The sequence below is a fragment of the Procambarus clarkii genome, chromosome 51 (genome assembly GCF_040958095.1).
Source record: "Procambarus clarkii isolate CNS0578487 chromosome 51, FALCON_Pclarkii_2.0, whole genome shotgun sequence".
NCBI lineage: Eukaryota > Metazoa > Arthropoda > Malacostraca > Decapoda > Cambaridae > Procambarus > Procambarus clarkii.
Window position 1 is genome coordinate 29,585,504 of NC_091200.1, and position 10,045 is coordinate 29,595,548.

Below are 10,045 nucleotides of genomic sequence, written 5' to 3' on the forward strand. Positions count from 1 at the left end.
AACAGGATGGGTCCAAGTACCTTGTGATACTCTACTACCACAGGGACTACCACAAGCACTATACAAGGACGACCTCAACCCAGACTCGAGCACCACCCAAGACCCAAGCTACACAAACGAATACACCCTCCACACCAGCTCCCAGCGATCCGACAATCACCATCATAGCCAACGCGCTCTCCGATGTACTGTCTACACCTGCCAGCATCACCACCAAAGCTCCCGTGGTAGCTGCAACCACCACTTCACCACACTAAATCCTAACCCAGGCTGTTCGACCGAAGACTAAACCACCGGCTCCAGACGACGCTTCGAACTCTTCAGACGAGAAATCTTAGTAGGAGAACCATCACCCCACCAAAATTCAACACCAACTGTGTGCAAGACTTTCTCATGGAGGTTTCCTCACCAAGCTCCAACAACAGCACGGCCATGTCAACAAAATAGAAGTCTCAGACGAATAAAAAACAGAAGACAAAGAAGCGCGAGAAGATTTAGAACACAAGGAAAACCTCTACCTGCAGCAGACGAAAGAAGCCAGATGAAGAACCAAGACTGAGACATCTCCACCCAATGCCTACACACCATGCTACTCCCCACCTCACCTCCAGCCCTGGTACAGACCCATCTAGCCCACCCAGCTTAGCACGCCGCCTCCCGCCTCCCAAACACACGTCAGAAGAACAAACCCAAAATAAAGATCTTTAAAAAATACTCTAAGGCAACCCGGGGTGGATAGGCCACCAAATTTTTTAGCCTCCTTATTCCCCATCTACATCCTCTTCAAGAATTTCAACTCCTCATTCTTCTTCCTCCCTCCCACCTTTTCCAAACCGTTTGGACATTGAAGCGAATTATAGTACCTTGTGGGACTCCGTTGGTGACATCACGCCACTCTGACGTCTTTCCCGTTCAAAGTAATTCATTGTTCTCTGTTGCTCCGGTGCTCTGTTTGTTCAGCCCACTTTGTGTGTGTGTACTCACCTTGTTGTGCTTGCAGCTAGCCCTGCCGCCCAAACGCTCGTAAATTAATGAAATGACTCGTTTCTCAAGTTTTTCATCATATATACATTTATATTCTGACTCAGATTAGCTTCAACGACTCCTGCATCTAATCTGTTACATTTATTGATAGCAAGCTGTTTCTGAAAACGTTCTTCTTCATCTCAGTCACTCATTTGCATCTCTTGTTTTCGTCTATGACCCCCTTGTTCTGCTCCTAGCTTTGAACAATGCTGCTTTGTCAATTTTCTTCAGAATGTTATATATGTTGTTATCATGTCCATACTATCTTTCCTTTCCTCCAGCATTGTAAGATCAACTGCTCTCTGCCTTTCCTCATATCTCAATCCCCTCAGCTCAGAAACTAGTTTAGTTGCATGTCTTTAGATATTTTCCAGTTTTCCTAGCAATTTTTCAGCTAAGGGTTCCATTCTGAGGATGCATATTCAAGAATAGATCACACATTCACTGTATATAAGGCCTGGGAAGATCCTTTCTCCACGTTTCTGAAGGATACATGGATGTTGGCGAATATGCCATATGCTAAAAAGGTTTTTCCTTTTCTGATTAAGGAATTAGTCTTCACTTCATCCTATAGTGATGTAATGATCTTCGCACTCCTGTTCCAATCGTCATAACACTCCATTTGGCAAGGTTAAATTCTAGCAGCCAGTTTGCAGACCACCTCTGGAGTGTGACAAAATCTGCTTGCAATGCACCACAATATATCCCTGACCTGAGTCTTCTCATTAGTTTTGCATCATCGGCAAACATTAATATGGAGCCAATTTCCTGTTATTTCTATTATATGTCATTGACATATATATTAGAAACAGGATGGGCCCTAAATTCGTCCTTTGTGATACTCCACTTGTAACCTCTCTACACTCTGCCTGCCTGTGGGCAGGTATTTAGGCGGTAGGTGGTAGCCTGCTCTAAACTGTCTGTCTAGGAACTTGTATGGAATACTTGTTAGTGATATGGTTCTCTAATTTAATGGTTTCTATCTTCCCCATTTTTTTGTAAAGTGGTACCACATAACCCATTTTCCAGCTTTCAGGAAGTTCTCCCATTTCTTGGGAGAAATTAAATGTTATGGCAAGCTGTACAAGGCTTTTGCTGCCTGTTTTAGTATCCAAGGCGATATTTATCTGGTCCCACGGGTTTTGTCACATCTAGTTCCTGAAGTTGCTTCTTTACTTCTTATGGTGTCACTGTTATTTCAATGCGTTTTCTTTTGTAATTTTCCGTTCAGTTTGGGCTCTAAATTCTAGTGCCATTTAGGGTACAGCTTTAACTTAATACTTTCTGAAGGTTTTTAAATTCGTTCATACCTCATAATTTTCCATGTCCTTCCTCACTCTTATGAAGTCTGATAACCTAATCATTCACAGTCATCTTCCTCCTGCTATTACAATCTTGAGATGATTTCGGGGCTTAGCGTCCCCGCGGCCCGGTCCTCGACCAGGCCTCCTTTTTGTTACACACACACCCTCAGGAAGCAGCTGATTAATTCCCAGGTACCTATTTACTGCATACCTGACGTCCCTGCTTCACAGGGGCATCGGGGTGAAAGAAAAATTTTGCCCATTTGTCTCAGCCTCCACCGTGGATCGAGCCCGGAACCTCAGGACTACTAATCCGAAGCGCTGTCCGCTCAGCTGTCAGGCGCCCTATGGACTATGGAACAGTTCTGGTTCGGACATAGTCTTGTATGCAATGTCATTCTCATACTGCTTCTCTGCTACTTTCCTAGTTTCTGTGTACTCATTTCTGGCCTCTTTGTATGCATTGGAATTTCTTATTATTCTGTCCTCTAAATATTTCTTCCATGATTTTTTTGTTCTTCTCTTTGCTCTCAGATATTTGCTGTTGAACCAATGGCTAACGCGCATTTTGTTTCCCTTAGTGATGGATTAAATGAACAAATAACTATACCTATAATAGGTTAAGTAATAATTGTAATTACGAAGCAATAAGATGTTTATCGTAACATACTAAGAAGGTTAGGTAAGGTCGGTGTTTTATATGAAGCTTTTCAAGGTAAACTAGTATGTTTAGTATGTCACATATGCACGTATTTAATAAGTCAATATTGACTATACGAAAGTGCGAGAACGGGTTGCCATGGGGGAATGTTAGCGGAAGTAAGTCTGTAGATATGTTGGATTTCTAGTATGTTTGGTTTGGGGGAGGAGCTAGAGGTATTCTAGTTTTTCGTTCCATGTCAAGCCTAGGAACCGATTCCTTCTAACTGGGGTTCTAGCTGCTCGATCGGCATGTTACCTGTTTACATATTTTAACACTATATTTCTACTATGTGGGTAGAGAGGTGGGTAGTGGGTAGAAACGCGAGAGGTGTTGCTCTCGCATTTCCTGCGGGAATTAGAAATCTCTTGTCTCTAGTCTCACTCCCACCTCTAGCTGGCTATATTGCCCACTCTCCTCCCTTCAATCCTTTTCTCTGCCCTGCTCCTTGTTTGTTCTATCATTGTATTTATTCCTGCCTGTTCATATCATTCTGGAGGGAGAGCCTGTGAAATCTCTCTCATTGTTCTGAGAACTCTTTTTCAATTCATGAAGATGCTTGAATCATTTTCATTAGTAACTGTCAGTTTGATTGGACTAGGTTTCTTATTTTCTTGTGACAGTATATGACCCCAGCCTGTACATTTCTCTTGACAGTACATGACCCCAGCCTGTACATTTCTCTTGACAGTACATGACCCCAGCCTGTACATTTCTTGTGACAGTATATAACCCCAGCCTGTACATTTCTCGTGACAGTATACAACCCCAACCCATACATTTCTCGTGACAGTACATAACCCCAGCCCGTACATTTCTTGTGACAGTTGTTACAGTGCCCTCTCCTATATATTCCCTTATCCAGCGAGAAGATTCATGTCTATACACGCTGCAGATTACCTAAGTTGCCGGGATCAGTTTGACATAGGTGACAGCTAGCAAAAGTACGTTTTCGGACTAAAACTGTCATTTTAGTTTTGGCTTGTAAGAGGGCTTACGCCCCTAGTAAATACAAAATGGCCCTGCCTGGGATTGCGCTAAAAATATGAAGACGCCAGCAAGCTGGCGATTGGATGACTGTGGTCACGTGACTTGAGTGACCAATGAGAGCCCGCTCCTGGAAGCTGTGATGTCACCGGGAGGCCTGGCTCAGAGCCTGCAGGGCACTGTTCCCGCAAAGATTCACGGCGCTTCATTGAGAGCGGACGTGCGCTGGTTGAGCTCTCGAGTTCGGAAGTCCAGGAGCCTTATTCAGTGGAGTAACGCAGCCTGATAAGTGCACAGCGACTACAGAAGACTAAGCACTTCAGAGAAGTGCGAGAAAGTCGAGTTCCAGCAGTATAAGGACGCCGAGGATTGTGAGCTGATAGTCTTGGAAGAATCTGGAGTGGCAACGGCAGTAGTAGTGAGTGGTTCGCCGTCAGTGAAAAACACCGTCGTTTTTCACCGTCAGTGAAAAACGAGATACTCAGAGCTGCTGTGATTGGATCACGCTCATTGGGAACTCAGGAAGGAGAAGGCGCTTCCAGGTTCATGAGTATGTGGTCGCGGTAAAGGGGCGACTGAGGGAGATGAAGTGAGCAGTGACGACTGGATGAACCAGCGACTGGGAACTGCAATATGGGAGTGAGCATGGAAACGACGCGTGTCTTCACGATAACTCAACCGGATTGCCGAGGAATGACGTGAGGGACCAGGACCATGACGAACAACGGGGTCCAGGCATCTGAGGACAGGAGTGTATTAAAGGTAGATCATTATTCCCTCCCATTTTCCCTTGGTATTAACAAGATAGCCTTAGTGATATACTTAGGTTATGTTAGAGCATTTTTAGATATTATAGGAGTAGATTAGGCTGTAGGGCAGCTTGCACATGTTATCTACTGCCCGGCGAAAACAGCGAGCAGCGTGAGTGGCCAAGCCGTTGGAGGACTGTGTGACTACGGGATGCGAGGCGGCTCCAGGAGGAGGCTGTGGAACCCCTTTAAATTCGCCCAGTTGACGCAAGAGCCTGGAGATCACCAGAGAAGCGCTAATGTCTACTATTATTATTATTACAATACATGTCTTTATATGCATACTTAACCCATGATAATATAGTTCTTTCTTTAGTAAATTTTATCATTTTTTATCGTGCTTTTGGGTGTCTCCTCCATCTCATGAGCATTAGGAATAAATGATATTTGATTACACCACACTTAAACTGGCATTATATGGAAGGGAGACCCTTGGCTGGCAACACGACATTAGATATAAACAAAGAGCGTAGCTGGGACGCAGAGAAGATTACCCAGCTGGCGACCAGGAAATCAAGTTGAGAACTGAGGTTATGGCCGGTGGTCCGCAAAACTTTACATGTGCAGGTGGGCAGACCTGGTTGGGGAGTCGCGCATTGCAGGATCGAGCTCAAGTAGTGTGCGCTGGGCCTTCTCCTCTCCCCCTTGGATCCAAGGTCCAGTAGTGGTGACCGGACTTGAGGCATGACTTAGAGAGCTCCCTGGGGATGATGCATGGTATCCTAGTAGAGGGAGAGACACCCGCGGTGTGGGGTTACAGGATTTGTAGCATGATTCCCCGCTGTTTAACTGTAACCCACGTAACACAAGGCCAAGGTGAGGGACGAGTGACAAGTACATGACCCTAGCCTGTATATTTCTCGTGACAAGTACATGACCCAGCCCGTACATTTCTCGTGAGTACATGACCCCAGCATGTACATTTTTCGTGACAGTATATGACACTAGCCTGTACATTTCTCGTGACTGTATATGACCCCAGCCTGTACATTTCTCGTGACTGTATATGACCCCAGCATGTACATTTCTCGTGACAGTATATGACCCCAGCATGTACATTTCTCGTGACAGTATATGACCCCAGCATGTACATTTCTCGTGACTGTATATGACCCCAGCATGTACATTTCTCGTGACAGTATATGACCCCAGAGTGTACATTTCTCGTGACAGTATATGACCCCAGAGTGTACATTTCTCGTGACAGTATATGACCCCAGAGTGTACATTTCTCGTGACAGTATATGACCCCAGAGTGTACATTTCTCGTGACAGTATATGACCCCAGAGTGTACATTTCTCGTGACAGTATATGACACCATCCCGTACATTTCTCGTGACAGTATATGACCCCAGAGTGTACATTTCTCGTGACAGTATATGACCCCAGAGTGTACATTTCTCGTGACAGTATATGACACCATCCCGTACATTTCTCGTGACAGTATATGACCCCAGCATGTACATTTCTCGTGACAGTATATGACCCCAGCATGTACATTTCTCGTGACAGTATATGACCCCAGCATGTACATTTCTCGTGACAGTATATGACCCCAGCATGTACATTTCTCGTGACAGTATATGACCCCAGAGTGTACATTTCTCGTGACTGTATATGACCCCAGATTGTACATTTCTACCAGATCTGTTTGAACCTCTGGAAGACGAAGCCCTCTTAGGAGCTTTACTATTGATTCTCTTTCTATTGCATACGATTCACTGTGGTGTCTGTTTTTTTTTATCTAGACAGACCCTGAGATATTATCGTTCTTTCTTTTAGTATTATCCTCATATGTTTTGTTGTTTTATTGTCTGTGAATTTGAATTTGAGACCAGCATTCATCCATCTTTTTTTCCACTGCAATGTTCATACTGACCAATTTGTTACAGGGGTTCAGGTTTTCGAGTTTTGTCTTAATGGTTGATAGCCTCTCCTGGTACAATACATCAATTGTCTCCTTCCTTTGAGGTTTGTTCATGTCATCTGCCAACTTTCATATTTTATTTATGTTCCCACTTTACAACTATCCTCTTGTGTTTTACATCTAACTTCTCTCAAGTTATTCATATTTTCTCCATTTCCTTCTGCCAAAAAGCTTTTAGCTTCCAAGTCATGTTTCATTATCTCTAATGGCGCTGTTCTCAATCAGTTGTCGCCTCCCTGAATTCTGAAAATTCCGTAGTTCCTCTCAAAGTTTTGACATTTTGCTTCAAAATTTCTCAATTAAATCCTTTATCAGTTTCTTGCAGTCATCCTTGAACATTATTATCATCTGATTCCATCTATGACGGGACTCGACACACTGCTCTTTATTTGCTCCAAAATATCTTCAATCTCAATTTTATTCAAATTTTTGCATTCACCCATTGTCTTTGAGGAAAGAAGAGAGAAGGGAGAGGAGGAGGTGGTGTAGCTTTGCTACTAAGAGAACGTTGGAGTTTGCGAAGAGATGGTAATTCAGAACTGTGAAGGTTCCAGTGACTACATATCAGGCACCATACTAACTGGAGGACAGAAAATTATAGTAGTAGTCATATATAAGCCCCACCGAATGACAGAAGACCCAGACAGGAAAATGATAGAATCAACTTGGCCACAATCAATATAGTAGAGAGAGCAGCTTCTGAGGCTAGCAAGGACCGGATCCAGACTACTAATCATGGGAAGACTTCAACCATGGGCAAGATAGATTGGGGGAACAGAGAGCCACATGGAGGCTCAGGACACATGGAGAGCTAAGCTGCTAGATGTGGCAACAAGAAACTTTCTAAGTCAACACGTCAAGGGACCGACAAGAATGAGAGGTGGGGATGACCCAGCCTTGCTTGATCTGATATTACCCTAAATGAGTCGGATATAGGGGAAGTAAAGTTGGAAGCCCAATTGGGAATGAGTGATCATAGTGTATTGAGCTTTGAGTACCTGGTTGAGCTAGGAATTATCACCCCCAAAAAAGAACTTGAACCAAAGGGCTGGTGTACCGAAAGGGAAACTATGAGGAGATGAATAATTTTCTATGGGATATACATTGGGACACAGAACTCGGAACCAAGTCCGTACAAGACATGATAGACTATGTCACCCCAAAAATGTCCAGGAGGCTGTAAGCAGATTTGTCCCAGCCCGACAGGAAAAAACAGAGAAGCAAAGGAAGAATCCGTGGTTTAATAAGGAATGTATGAAAGCAAAGGAGCTGAACAAAAGGGCATGGAGGAACTTCGTAATAACAGAACACCAGAAAGTAGAGAGAGATACCAGAGAATCAGACGAGTATGTTATGTGAGAAGAGCAGCTGAGAAAAGGTATAAAAAATGATATAGCTATAAAGACAAGACCGAACCAAAGCTACTACACAGTCCACATCAGGAGGAAGACAACAGTGAAGGAACAGGTGATGAAACTTAGGGGTGGGCAAGGACAGGTACACAGAGAATGACAAAGAGGTGTTGAAGAACTCAAAAAAAGGTTCCAGGAGGTATTTCAATAAAACAGGGAGAAGTCCGCTGCTAGGAAGAAGTGGCAGCAAACCAGGTGACCTTGGAAATGTTCGAAATTACAAAGAGTGAGGTCAAAGAAAGCACCTATTGGAGCTGGATGTGAGAAAAGCTGTTGGGCCGGATGGAATCTCACCATGGGTATTGAAAGAGTGTGGCAGGAGTACTTTGCTTGCCACTCTCCATAGTGTATGAGTAGTCACTGGAAACGGGAGACCTACCAGAAATATGGAAGATTGCTAATGTTGCCAATATACAAAAAGGGTGACAGACAAGAGGCACTGAACTACAGGCCAGTGTCCTAACTTGTATACCATGCAAGTGATGGAGAAGATTGTGAGAAAAAATCTATTAACACTCTGGAGAGAAGAGACTTCGTGACAACCCATCAACATGGTTCAGGGAGGGTAAATCTTGCCTTACAGCTTGATAGAATTCTATGATCAGGTGACAAAGATTAAGCAAGAAAGAGAAGGATGGGCGGACTGCATTTTTTTGGACTGTCGGAAACCCTTTGACACAGAACCCCATAAAAGGTTGATGCATAAGCTGGAGAAACAGGCAGGAGTAACTGGTACTGGTAGGGCTCTCCAGTGGATAAGAGAGTACCTAAGCAATAGGAAGCAGAGAGTTACAGTGAGGGGGTGAGATCTCAGAATGGCGTGAAGTCTTCAGTGGGTCCCACAGGGCACTGTGCTTGGATCTATCCTGTTTTTGATATACGTGAATGATCTCCAAGAGGGTATAGACTCATTCTCTTCTCAATGTTTGCTGACGACGCTAAAATTATGAGAAGGATTAAGACAGAGGAGGACAGCTTGAGGCTTCAAGAAGACCTGGACAAGCTGCAGGAATGGTTGAACAAATGGCTGTTAGAGTTAACCCAAGAAAATGTAATGTAATGAAGATAGGGGTAGGAAGCAGGAGACCAGATACAAAGTATCATTTGGGAGATGAAATTCTTCAAGAGTCAAGAGAGAGAAAGACCTAGGGGTTGATATCACCTGTCCCCTGAAGCTCATATCAAGAGGATAACATCAGCAGCATTATCCAGATTGGCTAACATAAGAACGGCCTTAGAAACCTGTGTAAGGAATCTTTTAGAACATTATATACCACATGTCAGACCAATCCTGGAGTATGCGGCTCCAGCGTGGAGTCCATATCTAGTCAAGCATAAGGCTAAACTGGAAAAGGTTCAAAGGTTTGCCACCAGACTAGTACCCGAGCTGAGAGTATGAGCTACGAGGAGAGACTACGGGAATTAAACCTCACTTCGTTGGAAGACAGAAGAGTTAAGGGGGACATGATCACCACATTCAAGATTCTCAGGGAATCGACAGGGTTGATAAAGTCAAGCTATTTAACACAAGGGGCACACACACTAGGGGACACAGTGGAAACTGAGTTCCCAAATGTGCCACAGAGATATTAGAAAGAACTTTTTTAGTGTCAGAGTGGTTGAAAAATAGAATGCATTAGGAAGCAATGTGGTGGAGACTGACTCCATACACAGTTACAAGTGAAGATATGATAGAGCCCAATAGGCTCAGGAACCTGTACACCTGTTGATTGACGGTTGAGAGGCGGGACCAAAGAGCCAGAGCTCAACCCCGCAAGCACAACTAGGTGAGTACACCACACACCACAAAGGCAGTCAGTCGCAGTCCGCCGTGGGTGACACACGTGTGGTCAGTGGTCGTCCGCAGATAACATCATTG